The sequence below is a fragment of the Octopus sinensis genome, linkage group LG21 (genome assembly GCF_006345805.1).
Source record: "Octopus sinensis linkage group LG21, ASM634580v1, whole genome shotgun sequence".
Classification (NCBI taxonomy): Eukaryota; Metazoa; Mollusca; class Cephalopoda; order Octopoda; family Octopodidae; genus Octopus; species Octopus sinensis.
The window spans coordinates 23278223-23293222 of record NC_043017.1 but is presented as its reverse complement, the minus strand read 5'-3'; the positions used below and the strand labels follow the sequence as shown (position 1 = coordinate 23293222).

At 37.6% G+C, this 15000-nt stretch overlaps 1 long non-coding RNA gene across 1 annotated transcript in view; it reads right to left on the bottom strand.

The window, feature by feature from the left end:
* The window catches only part of LOC118767449, a 14940-nt gene extending 4162 nt beyond the window's left edge, over positions 1 to 10778 (bottom strand). The window contains exons 1-2 of the long non-coding RNA XR_005003370.1: positions 10768 to 10778; positions 776 to 779 (exon numbers count right to left, since the gene is read on the bottom strand). This is a non-coding gene — a long non-coding RNA (uncharacterized LOC118767449). The remainder of the gene's footprint in view (positions 1 to 775; positions 780 to 10767) is intronic.
* Between the last annotated feature and the right edge of the window lie 4222 nt (positions 10779 to 15000).

Below are 15000 nucleotides of genomic sequence, written 5' to 3'. Positions count from 1 at the left end.
CCTGTATCTTTTAATTTATTTTCCTGATTTATCAAAGGTTGATTTAATTACTCATTTTCCCGACCATTGAGAAAGTAGTAGCTAAAATTCACATAACTGAATTGGTGTGTCTACATTGCATAACGGTACAAGCGATGGAAACGTGTATTAGGAGAAGCACTACAAAGAAATTTCCGTGACATTCAGATAAAATCTACAGATGTATGTTTCTAGTAAATACATTTTAAACCTTTCTATAAAAAGTACATATTATGACTAAGCCGCATGTTTTTCTCTATGAGAATAAACGACTGACCTCTGAAACTAATCAGGCCGATCTCCTTTTTCTGAGAGAAAACCGCGGTTTAACAACAATATCTGCTTTTCACAGCAAGGCTAAAAATGTGTTTTCTAAAAAAAAAACGCCCATAAGCCTAACATACATAAGCATAGAAAAGCGCAGTGCAGTTATTCTATTTGCGTGTAAGTTTGTATGTGTGCACAAATATCCATGCATAAATATACAGATATACACATATTGTCACTCTCTGTGTCACGCTGAATATCCCCGAGAACTACGTTAAAGGTACACGTGTCTGTGGAGTGCTCAGCCACTTACACGTTAATTTCATGAGCAGGCTGTTCCGTTGATTCGGATCAACCGGAACCCTCGTCGTCGTAACCGACGGAGTGCTTCCATCCCACACATATTTACATACATACATCATCAGTGATGTTTCCTGGGAGTTTATGTGCTTGGAGTCTTTCAACAACCAAACACTTTCACCAAGGTGACCCAGCTAGGATTGATCAAGCCCCATATTGTGCCCGGTTAGCACTACCCTTGCTAGCATTGCCTTTTCCAGGGTTCGCTCCACCTGATATATAGCCACCTTGAGGTAATCTCTTCCACCTACTGACTTATGCGATGCACTAGTGTAACTGGAAGGGGGGGGGGCGTCCGCCCGGGCGGCACTTTTGGGTCTGCTGTAGGCAATATGCGTTTTATTGTGGGATTCGGGGGCGACAAACAGAAGAGCCGTCCTGGGCTCGCACACTCTAGCTACGCCACTGATGCGATGCCCAGTGTATTGTAGGATCTGCAGAGGGACTGACCTGCAAACGCTTTGCATTCTACCGACTCACGACTTGTTTGCCACCTATTGCTTTGACGTTGCTCCACCTTACTCTCATTTGCCTTTCCAAGAGAACAATTTGCTTAGATGTTACTGAAATTGGCACCACATCTGGCTGCCCGAATGAAGTTTGGTCCCCGTATCATCCATCCTCAACAAAAACCATGTTCGCATCCCACCACGACACTCAGATAGAACTATTTCACCTCTGGCCCGGCTCTCTTTAACACCATGCCGAGATACACAAGAGAAGTAAGAGATCTTATAACATTCAAACGGTTGTTAGACAAATATCTCCAACGAATTCTAGATAAACCACCCATGTCTGGATATACCCGTATATAATAACTCTTTACTCGAATAGGTAATAGTGTCCAAAGAATGACTGTAATATGAAGCATCATAAAATGTCTTTTCCAGGTGGTGCCAATTCTGACCGAAACCTTATGTAAGTGCGCGTGCGTGTGCGCACGCACTCTCTCTCTCTTTCACTCTCTCTCTCTCTCTCTCTCTCTCTTTCTTTCTCACTCACACACACACACACAAACTCAATCATAGACCAGCTTCCAGGCATACAGCGACATCAAAACAAAGAAAATAAACGATTGTGGTGTGCTTCAGCATAGTCGCAGTCCTACGACTGAAATAGCTAAAGAGAAAAGAAGAAAAAAGAAATATTTATGTATGTGTGTCTACACGGAGAGAAAGAGGAGAGAGAGAGGAGAGAGAGAGGAGAGAGAGAGAGAGAGAGAGAGAAATGAGAGAGAGAGAGAGAGGAGAAATGAGAGAGAAATGAGAGAGAGAGAAAGAAATCTTGCAAATAAATGCCGAGTCCAGTTTATAAGGAAAAGAATGAGATAAAGTAAGAAACGCGTCCGAAAGAGAGGGAGATAAAGAAAAGAGAGGGCGCGACATACTACGAGGAATCGATAAAGTAAGCCTCTCCCTACCACCTGTTCCCTGTAAAATAAACTTGACCCATATTATAGGGTATAGTTAAAACAGAGGCCCCTTTCTACATTACTGTAATCAATAACAGTCCGGCAAAGTGTTCGCTATACACGCGCATTTCATAGATGTCACATTTAGAAGTCTTCTTTTTCATGTAGTAAATCCTGATGAAATAAACATGTACGCACGCACGCACGCACACATACATGCACACACACATACACGCACATACACATACACGCACACACACATACACGCACATACACATACACGCACACACACATACACGCACACACGCAACACACTTTCTCCCTTAGTTTCTCTCGTTCACTCTCTTGTATTTTTGCTTTTCTTGTTTACTTGTACACATTCTCTATTCTCCCCTTCTTTCTGTTGCCCTTTTATATTTCTCCAGTCTTTCTTATACTATCACAATTTCTTACTCCATCTTTTGGTTGCTGAGACCTTTCACTTGTGATGTCTTTATATTGCGACCAAAATAAATAAACACGTAAATAAAATATAAATTCTGGCCTTAATTTTACAAAGGAATAACTTGCAGTTAAAGGAAGATCTGAGAGGAAAGGGGTTAACAGAAGTTATAGCCAGGAATGTGGTTGCAAGAAAAACCAAAGAACCGAAGACGCGTCAGAGCTGATAATTAATTTAAAAGTAAAATTCCATCCACCTCCTCTCGTCGCTCACCTCTTTCTATGAGCTCTTTTTTGTTGTTTTTTTTTGTAGTCCTTTTCTCTCTTTTAACACTTCTTACACTCCTTTTCTACTTTCCCTCTTCTTGTAAATCTCCCCCATCTCTCATTGACATTACAGACCTGATATTAGTTTCCATATCTCTTTATTTTACCTTCTATAAGATTAAACACGCACACACACTCCCTTACAAACAATCAAATATTACAGTTTTCCAACGAAAGAAGGAGAAGTATTCAATATCTACTCTAAAGTGCATTGTTTATTTAGCCTGCATTATTTCTCTCGTAGACTTCAGTTTCACACCACTGTAATCTCCGTAGTCGTGTAAAACTCGATTTGCAAGGAAAAGTGGGCACATTCGTGTAGTGTATGTATGTATGTATGTATGTATGTATGTATGTATGTATGTATGTATGTATGTATGTATGTATGTATGCATGCATGTCCTTCCAATCATTCCTTTTTATGCCGAGGCGTTTTAAATTATTCCTAAATTTATCTTTATACTTACGCCATGAGTTTTTAATTGTCCACGAAAGACTTATTTTGGAATTCTATCATCATTCATTCCCCAAAACACCACCTCAGCTGAATCCTGATTCGGGAAGTTTCTATGTCAGAGATATTACATAAAGACAAAATATCACTACTTCTCATTCTATCATCCCATTTTATTCTACATATTCATTCTACATTTACATATTCATATCAGGCATCTCATGTAAAAGCTGTTTAATTGATTAGTGTACATCCGATAGGGGTCCAAGTCTCTGACCCATACAAGAAAGTTATGACGATAGCTTTATAGATTTCAGTTTGGGTTTAAATAGAGACATTATGAGCAGTCCAGTGTCTCTGGTTTGCCTAAAGGCGAACTTGCTTTGCTCATACGTATTTCAATTTCTTTATCAAGTTTAGCATCGTTTGTCCCAGTAGAACCAAGCTAGTGAAAAAACTGACTGTTTTTAGAGCTCTTCCTTCTACAAACACTCTAGGCACAATGACAGAAGAAATCATGAAGAATTTCATAGTTTTGTTCCCATGCAACAAAGATGTGTATCAAAAAAGTTGTTAGGTAAAATATCATGTAAAAAAATATAAGGCAAAAAATTGGATTTAAGTATAATTAACTTTTTTTATTTTAAAAACAAACAATATTTTAATTAAGCTTAAAGGATAGAGGTCAATTCGAGGAATTTCATGCAATGAAGTTTTAAAAGAAAAAAGTTATGAGTGTTTGTTTCTCAAATTTGAGGGTGATAATATAGTTCTACACTTTTTAATGAACATAGTTCTATAAAGGTACTTTTAATATCTGTCAAAGGTGTCATTGACGTCAAGAAAAAATTACCAACGACACCGCTAATTGGACGCATTATTCTTTTCTACACTAGACACAAGGCCCGAAATTTTTGAGTAGGGAGTCAGTCGATTAGATCGATTCCAGTACGCAACTGGTACTTAATTTATCGACCCCGAAAGGATGAAACGCAAAGTCGACCTCGGCGCGCTAAGCATTTCGCCTGGCCTGCTAACGTTTCTTATTTCTTTATTGCCCACAAGGGGGTTAAACATAGAGGGGACAAACAAGGTCAAAGGGATTACGTCGATTACATCGACCCCAGTGCGTAACTGGTACTTATTTAATCGACCCTGAAAGAATGAAAGGCTAAGTCGACCTCGACGGAATTTGAACTCAGAACGTAGCGGCAGACGAAATACTACTAAGCATTTCGCCCGGCGTGCTAACGTTTCTGCTAGCACGCCGTCTTACGTTTGACATATTATTAATTAGCATAATAGCAAAGCCTGCAAAAACATGGATTACTTGGAAAAATGCGAGCAAGAGAAATAATATTCTCAAGATTATAAACCTGGAATATTACAGGACAAGTTATTACACTTGGAAAAGTTCAGGACAACTTATTACATCTGGTAAAGTACAGAACAAGAAAATTTTTACTTAAAGTATTGCAGCTAAGGATAAAATTTGGATATTAAAAATTATTTGATTTTAATTTACAAAGTAACATAATTAAAAAAAGGTACCATGATTTTGTTAAAATATTGACACACTAGAATACTTAAAGAATGAGAGCCAGAAGTATCAATATAGTTAAAGTTTTATGCAAAGTAGAATAGTACGTATGGTAGGCAAATAAATTATGTGAAAATAGGCACTGAGTCACGACTAAAAATGTGAAGTCTTGCCAATAACTTAGGCAATAACTCAAGCAAATTTTATTGCAAATTTGTTGTTATAGGTAGATTTTGCTGTAATATATAACTAATTTTTGCATTATTCTATTTATTGTACTGATTAATTATGTACTACTACTATTTTTTATAACCTATTTTATCCCAAATGGTTCTTTACCTTTTGACCTACAAATTTAAAAAATAATTTTTTGTAACTAAACACTTTCAAACTTCGGACACTGGTACAATGCGTCATATAAAACATCTTTTACTCTTAGCATTTTTGAGAAAAAACTTATATTTACGAAGTTATTTCACGTTAAAGTTCTCGTATTTCGGTAATTTCAACCAATCAATGACGTGTATTCAGCTGAATAACATTACTGCTGTTGTTTGTTAACAACAACTATCGGCGGTGTATTTTTCGTTTGTCACTGTTATTTATGACATCGTTCGTGCGTTTGTACTGGTCTTAAAGTTTTAGGGTTAGTTTTAGGGTTAGGGTTAGGGTTGTCATAGATAACAGTGACAAACGAAATATACACCGCCGGAAGTTCTTGTTGACAAACAACAGCAGTAATTTTATTCAGCTGAATACACGTCATTGATTGGTTGAAATTACTGAAATACGAAAACTTTACCGTGAAATAACTTCGTAAATATGTTTTACTCAAAAATGCTAAGAATAAAACATGTTTTATATGACACATTCTACCAGTGTCTGAAGTTTGAAAGTGTTTAGTTACAAAAAATTATTTTTTAAATCTGTAGGTCAAAAGGTAAAGATCCTTTCAAATTTCTAATTATTAATTAATGATTTAAAGAATGAATTTTTTAAAGTGCAAAGAATATTTTTCATTTATTTTTCATTTTTAATAGAAGTAAAAAGCAGTAATGTGAGGCATATAGCCTAGTGGTTAGAGCAGCGGACTCGCGATCGAGGGATCGCGGTTCGAATCTTAGACCGGGCGATGTGTGTGTTTACGAGCGAAACACCTAAGATCTACACAGCTCGGTCAGAAGGTAATGAACTTCTGCTGACTCTTTCACCACAACTTTTCCTCACTCTTTCCTCCTGGATCTAGCATTTCACCTGCGATGGACCGGCGTCCCGTCCAGGCGGGGAAGCTATACGCCGATGGAATCGGGAAACCGGCCCTTATGAGACAGATATGGCTCGAGAAGGAACAAATAGAAGTAATAACTTCTAATAAAATATTTAGTCATAATAAAAGCTAATATTTTCCAAATCTAAATATTTTATTTGAATTCTTATCCTTAGCTGCAATATTTCCAGTGAGAATTTTTTGTTCTTTACTTTACCAGATGTAATAAGTTGTCCCGAACCCTTCCAAGTGTAATAACTTGTCTTGTAATTTTCCAGGTTTATAATCTTAAGAATATTATTTCTCTTGCTCGCATTTTCCCATGTGATATATACATTACTATATACAGGGGTAGGATAAAATAATGGAAACACCTTTAAATTTCAAACAAGTTTATTTTAATATGGGGTAGGACCGCCTTTGGCAATAATTACAGCTTGAATTCTACGAGGTATGGACTTGTACAAAGTTTGAATTGTTCCCAAAGGAATTTTTGTCCATTCTTCAACTAAAACAGTCTCCAGTTCCTGTAGTGATGATGGTGGAGGATATCGACTCCTTACTTGTTTTTCTAAAATGTTCAATAATAAATGAGATCTGGGGACTGTGGCGGTCAGATAAGATGTTCAACTTCACTAGAATGTTCCTCGTGCCATTTAGTAACAGCTTTAGCTGTGTGAATTGATGCATTATCATCCTGAAAGATTGCGTTTCCCTCCGGAAACAGTTCGGCAACCATATATATATATATATATATATATATATATATATATATATATATATATGTGTGTGTGTGTGTTTGTGTTTGTGTGTTCTTTTATCTTTTCATTTACTTGTTTCAGTTATTAGACAGCGGCCATGCCGAAGCACCAAAGAATTTTAGTCGAGCGAATCGTCTCCAATACTTACTTTTTAAAGTTGTGGTTCTTAAATATACTAGTTCTTAAGTATACTAGTAAACAAGCATAAAAACATCTACATTCACTTATATTTACATGTACATTTGCATACACACGTATACACATATACACGCACACATACACTATTACTGTTTCATATGTACACATGAATAATATATTAGTTTGTTAGAGCGGAGAAAGAGGAAGAGGTGTGAGAGAGAGGAAGAAGGAATGTGAGGGTGAGTGAGAGAGCAGACAGCCAACCGATGCATTATGCTGTCACTCATGTGGTTAGTGGAACTGAGAAGTAAAGAAAAAGAGAGAAATGTTAAGCACATGAAGAGAGGAATTACATGCTTAAAAAGTTTGTTGAGGAGGTAAAGAGAAAGAGTGAAATATAAAGTGCTTAGCAGAGGGAAATTTTCAAATCATATAATTTATTATTGCGACTGGAAGTGCACAAACCATCCTTACTTTCTTAAATAGCTTTTCTTAATCTTTTTCGTTTCGTGGGTCCCACTTGTGCACAGACACACACACTAGCTAAGTAACCCGTCGTTGACTGTGATTTTCATTTTTTTTACCACACCCTTGCAAATGATGGGGTACGGGGGTTGTTTTTTTATGAAATAAAATTTTTGAAAATTTATGAAACCCCGTCCCCTCCTGGACCGATTTTGTCCAATTTTGTACACTATGCACTTAAAAACAATGAGAGACGCCTTTTTTGGTAGAAAAAAAAAATGAAAATTTTATGAATCGTTTCAACCCCCCTCCTTCACTCACTACTGATTTTGGTCATTTTCTTTATGCACCTCACACTTAAAAACAATGGTAGAAACCTTGAAGGTTAAAATCAACAAATATTTTGAAATCGGCGATCACCATTGCAATCCCCACTTTCTTTATTTTCAAAATAGAAAATGAAACGTAAATTCACTACTCTTACTCTCTTTTTTACTCTTTTACTTGTTTCAGTCATTTGACTGCGGCCATGCTGGAGCACCGCCTTTAGTCGAGCAAATCGACCCCGGGACTTATTCTTTGTAAGCCCAGTACTTATTCTATCGGTCTCTTTTTGCCGAACCGCTAAGTGACGGGGACGTAAACACACCAGCATCGGTTGTCAAGCAATGCTAGAGGGACAAACACAGACACACAAACATATACATACACATACATACATATATATACATATATACGACAGGCTTCTTTCAGTTTCCGTCTACCAAATCCACTAACAAGGCATTGGTCGGCCCGAGGCTATAGCAGAAGACACTTGCCCAAGATGCCACGCAGTGGGATTGAACCCAGAACCATGTGGTTGGTAGGCAAGCTACTTACCACACAGCCACTCCTGCGCCTACGTGAAACTAGTGAAATTTTAAAAAAGTTTCTCATTAACCCCGCCCACCCATGAATTCTAAAACTTTGGCATTTTTTTGAAGTTCTTTTTAACCAATTTGTTTCTGTTTATAATTTGAAAATAATTTTCAAACGGAAAGGTGTGTCATTTAAGGGAGATTTAGCTGTTATTTCTAGCACATCTCACGACCACCTGGTACATTCCTCGTTTCTTTGTTACTTTAACATGTATGGATGCTTTTCAATATTTTTCTCCGCTCAGAACACATTTTATGGAATAACGATGCGGAGGTCCATTGTTGGGATTTGAGCAACAACAAAAAGTTTTGTAATTAAAATTTTTAACTCCACCCCCACCCCGTTCCAAGCGAGTTCGTGTGTGTGTGTGTGTGTGTGTGGTGTGTGTGTGTGTGTGTGTGTGTGTGTGAGTGTGTGTGCGCGTCATCTTTGTTACAACTTTGTCAGTTAACTCTCACTGGGAATTACTTAAAAAATATGCGTGTATGTGGAATATTCAGCCACTTTTTTTTTTTACACTTTAATTGAATGAACACAAAGTTTGCATTGAAACGGAGTTTCATTTATTCATTTTTATATGAACGCATACGCGCGCATATGCGTGCGCACACACACACGCACACACACACACACACACACACCACACACACACACACCACACACACACACACACACTCACACACACTCTTTCTCTCTCTCTCTCACACACACTCTTATGTAATTGGTTTTTTGTCTCGGTAGTAGGCCATTTTCCTTTCTGTCGTTGCTCCTTTTCTTTCTTTATTTATATTTAAACTGACTCAACTCCACTGTAATACTGGTACTTATGGAACTTATTTTATCGATACCCAAAGGGATTAGGATTCATAGCAGTGAAGCAGAAAACCAGATGACGCACGTCGTCTAGTTCCTTGCGCTATCGTTTGCTGCATAACGGCAGTATATATACATTAATACATACAAGCATACATATATACTTGCACACACACACACACACACACACATACACACACACAAACACACACACACACACATACACACACACACACACACATGCAGGCGCACACTCACTAGCACTCACCCACGATCACACATACGCACACAGGCGCGGGACGCACCAGCTACACATACATATTTGTACACACACACACACACACACACACACACACAAACACACACAAACACACACACACACACACACACACACACACACACAAACACACACAAACACACACACACACACACACACGCACACATGCAGGCGCACACTCACTAGCACTCACCCACGCTCACACATACGCACGCAGGCGCGGGACGCACCAGCTACACATACATATTTGTACACACACACACACAGACGCACACACACATTAACATACACGCTTCACACACATACATGCACATAAGCACACATACGCACATGCATTCGTACGCACATTCTATCTTTCACGTCTATTGGTAAACGCTTGGCACACTTCATTTCCGACGATAACGCCTGCTAATCAATCTCTGAAGACAATTTATCCTGATGGCACACTGGAAATACTGTATTTATTGGGTGATCATCTAAAAGAGTGGGTGGGGTGAAAATGTGTCTGCGTGCGCGTACGTGCATATGTGTGTATGTATGTGCGCGCGCGTGCGTGCGCTTTATGGTGGTAGTGGGGGAAACCTTTTATAAATTGCCTATTGAAATGGAATATATATATTTTTTTAGCAAAAGCAACAGCATTACAAACAACACCAATAACAGGAACATCGTCATCAACCCCCAACAATAGCAAACAAGAGGAAAAAGCATCCAGTACTAATAATATGTTGAGTTGTAAATACAAATAAAACTGAGAAAAATAAGAAAAATGAAGAGTGACTTTTACGTAGATATAAATTAATCGGTGTGGGAGTCACTCTGTGGACTTGAAATTTTGCAAGGGGTGGAATGATTAGCAGGGTTAAATGACGACGTATAATAAATTGTTAATGAAAATTAGCTCACGCAAGAATACAGAGGAATTCAAATATACAATCCCCAGTGAAGCTGCAATCATAGTCTATCTCACTTCCCCAGTGAAACTACAGTTATAGTCTATCTCTTTTCCAGCCTCCTGTTTCAATTCAAATGGAGATTGGGGACAAAGTGATTTGAAGTGGGAGACTTATTAGTCGCCCGGAGGTAAAAAGGGAGCATCTGTAATGAATGCTATTGCAATAGCAGTTTATGATTGAAGTCAAAAGCTTTTAGATTTAGCTAGATATTTTTTTTTGATGATATCGGGGAAGTAGAAGCAAGAAATTTATTTTTATTTATTTATTCTATGGAGTTTCATGAATATGAATCATTATGGAATGACGAATACCAAACAATTGCTGGATAATGTCAGTTGGTGGGGAAAGAACAACAAAAACTGTTGTATCAGATTGTAACACGGAATCTAGATCACAAATCCAACCTCAAAACAGGACCAAGTTTTAATTTTCTTATTTTTCTTTATACTGTAGTCTTGAAGTTATACTATAACCTTGAAGATATGCCTTAACCTTGAAGTTATGCCATATCATAGTTATGATCCAACCTCGATGTTGTATCACAGCCCTGAATTTGTCAGGATGCCGGGCAAAATGTTTAGCAGCATTTCGCCCGTCTTTACGTTCTGAGTTCAAATTCCGTCGTGGTCGACTTTGCCTTTCATCTTTTCAGGGATAAAATAAATACCAGTTGACCACTGGGGTCGATGTAATAGACTTAACCCCTTTCCTGAAATTGCTGACCTTGTGCCAAGATTTGAAGTCAATATTTATCTTGGTTCATTTTTATTCTGATTGAGTTAAAAATCGGCATCTTTTATGTCTCCGAGAATGACAACATAAATACCAACAAAGTAGTATCGTGAGCCGATTCAGTTAACTTTGTCCCTCTCCTAAAATGTGTGGGTCTTGTGTCAATGTTAACGGCGGAGCGCGCAATCGTTAGAGCGAATATTCTTTGCGATGTTCAGTTAGAACTCTTTATGTTCTGAGTTTAAATCCTTCCGGGGTCAATAATATAAGATGAAAGTAGTGAAGTTGATTCAATCGACAATACCTTTCCCCGCAAATTCGCGACATTGTGCCAACAAGAGAAATAAGTATTAGAAAGTATTTTTTCTAGCAGTGAATTTAAGACAGATATTAGAGTCGGTAGGCTTGTGATGATTTGCGGGCGAGAGTATATTGAATTTTTTTTTTACTTTCATGATGAAGTGTTCCTGTTTGAAACGTTAGCCATCACATCATCTCATGGCAGACCAAAACCAATTCTAATTATAAAATTGTGAATGCAGACAAGAGTGTCTTTTCTCGTTTCTCCACAACCTGCTTGACTAGAGGTGTTAACTGATTTCCGGGGAGTTAACTGGATGGAAAACATCTTTCCTCTAGATAGGTCGCCTATATATGACGGATATTTTTTTCGCGAGTGGAAGCTAAGTTTGGCAGCAATATAAAATCGATGGGTGTTTTGTTATCATGCAGTGTTGACTTTATCTTCTATTGAAGAAATGTCCTCTATTAAGCTGACTTTCCGTAGATGCATTAGATTAGTTTTCAGTGTTTTTCCTACAGTCCGAATTGATTATAAGAATTAAGCATGTTCAAAGAAGAAAGCTAGAAAAGAATAAAGAAAAAAAAAAGGAAGGAAAAAGGAAAGGAAGCACGTACCAATAGAATATTTATTATGAACGAAAAACGAGATACATTCATTTTACAGTAAGAAATTCTGATTGGCCTTAGCAGAGATATCTTTCGAAGGTAGACGTCATTTTTTCATGTCAACTGACCTTTATTAAGGTTGATTGGTCGGTTAGTTGCAGTTGTTCTAAAGTCGCTTTGAACACGTTCCACAAATGTTTCTCCTTTTTATGGTGTAAGACGAAGAGTCGTGGAGTGGGGACTTAAATAGACAGCTTCACACGTTTTTACTATAACCAGTTGACCCAGAACTAAATGCAGAGGGGAATTAGACGTGAAAGTAAGGCCTCATTTACATAAACAAGCATACGCAATAACATTTTAATTTGCACCCTCATTTGTATCTAATCCATCGTAAATAAATGTCATTTTGTAAAATATACACCACTACATACGTGCGCACACACATACGTTATGAAAAGTAGGCGAGAATGGTAAATTGGAGTTTGGATGAAAGGAGAGATCGTTCATTTTTGTATGGGATTAGAATCGAAATAGGGAATATTCTTTGAGCAGAGGGCGAGCTTTGGGACCATCCCCCAAACCTATATGAGATTGCCTTCCGCATAGGAAGGTAAGTACTTCAATGACATGTTTGTGCTGCTGCCGTGTAGTATGTCTCTTTTACATCATCAGCCATCGTGTGAAATGTTTTGTAGCTCTGACAATGATATAAACATTTTCGACCGCATTTTGGGTGCTTAAGGGTTTCCCGCTCACTTTTGTCAAGCAAGTACCTAGTAGTTAAGTAATATATAGAAATACGATGCTCAAAGACTTTTGATTAATTTTAAACCTCTTTCTACATCGTTTTTATTGAGATGGTGCCTGTCTAAATCACTGTTTTTGTGGAACCCTCTCGTCAATGTTATTGCGACTGAGGATATCAGTGGAATGACTTTTCACCTATAGTCCAGTGAAATATTTCAGATATTGGTACTAGCACTTCAAATCTATTGCGAGATAGTTTCTTGTTCCAAGGAGAACTGTCATAATTTTGAAAGTCTGGTATAACATTCTTATACGCAAATAAACATTATTTATTTGTGCATAACATCCATGTACGATGCGTCTTCATCAGCACATTGGTATTTATAACACACAATGTGTGGAACAGAAGAGATAGGCAGACTAGACATTGATGTTTACTTTTTTTTTGTTCTTGCTTGGGAAGCAGTTTTCCAACGTTAAGCTATCAAGTATAAACATTTTCTTTGTCCAGATTCCATTCCTGTATCAGCTCAAAATACTATTATCAAATCTACCCGTTTGTCAGAACTTCAGAAGTTTCCAATATAGATCTTAATATCTTCAGAGACACAATTGATCACATTAGTTTTTCTTACTGTTGTCGCCATAGTATATAACCAGGAAATGCGTGTGTTAGTTTCTTTTCCTGACTGGAGTTTTATAGCTTATTTTGACCGGCCATATTTCGGTAGAATTGTAAAGAAAAGATATCTAGAAGAAAAGAGGAAAACAGCGAGTGAGTCTTGTTCTTTTTGTTATCCTTTAACAACTATTCGTTCTTTCAATTTTAAGAAGATGCTACAAGAATACCCGATATAAAATAGTTATTGGTTAAAATAGTTATTGGTTGAATATGAATCATGGTAATTCTACTTAAAATTATTACCTGAAATACACTCTTTATATTATTTGCAGCAGAGATACTTGTACTTCAGTAGGTTGTTGTAAAAGAAAAGCTTACATACATGTATGTATGTATGTATGTATGTATGTATGTATGTATGTATGTATGTATGTCAGGTCACTTTCGAGTGCTACTGGTAACATGTAACCCAGTACAACCTGTTGCATGGTCGGGTCGTCGACGACTAAACCGGCAACCCCACCAAGCTTGCTTGGTGAGGAGGGTGTTTATTGGACACCCTGCGGGATGAAAAACAAAACCCGTCAAAGGGCAGAGGAACTCTTGAGAGTCAACGGCCATCCAATAAATGTCTTAAGGCTGTATCATGCGCGGGGACATAGAAATAATCGAACTGAATACCCGATCGAGCGATTAAACCATTGGGAGTGAAGGACTCCTAGCCTTTGTTAGGGCATCCTTCTAGGAGATGGTAACTCAGGTGACTGGAATAACTCCGACATAAACCTGCGGCTCAGTGGTTACCGATGATGTTGACTTGTTCTTCTTTTCGGATTATGTCTGCTGTTGCTTAGTGAGTGGGATTGACTCAGTGCACAGCCTTTCCTCACTTAAAAAAAATCTTCTTGCACAGGCATTGCACGATAACAACATTGATTAAGCTTCGTGCAATGGCCATACTCGATAACGAGGAGGCAGCCACCATATATGTATGTATGTATATGGATGAGTTATGCAATATGCTTTTTTGATATTTAATTTGTTTAGAAAATTTGTCTGGATATCTAATTCTGGAAAAGAATATAGGAACAAAACATCAAAGATGGAAAAGTTACTCCTGGTTGTGTACTTCAAAACGGGGGAATTGATGCCTGACGAAACTGATCAAAAATGGAATTTTAAAAACTTGTTTTTAAGAAACATAATGAATTTTTTCCTCAAAAGATAGAAATGTCAGTCAGGCGAAGATTTTATGCTCTGCTCCACCAATATAAATTGATTAGGTTGTTTTAAAATTAATTTTAAATATATATCATTTGATATAGTGACACTGGGAACAATTGTAGAGTCGGGGTAAAAATCACCCTATTCTCATTTCTAGGAGCTAAGATTTAAGAGCATCCTCTCCTAGCCTCAATCGACAGACTATAAGAATCTTTTACAACAACAGCAACTACTGCAAGGACTAAATCGCTAAATCATCAGGAAGACACTTTTCACAGCAGCCCCTTTTAATCCATTTGTGAAGAGGTGGGGACGAAGGCCGGCAGGCATATTAAAGAACACAACAAAAA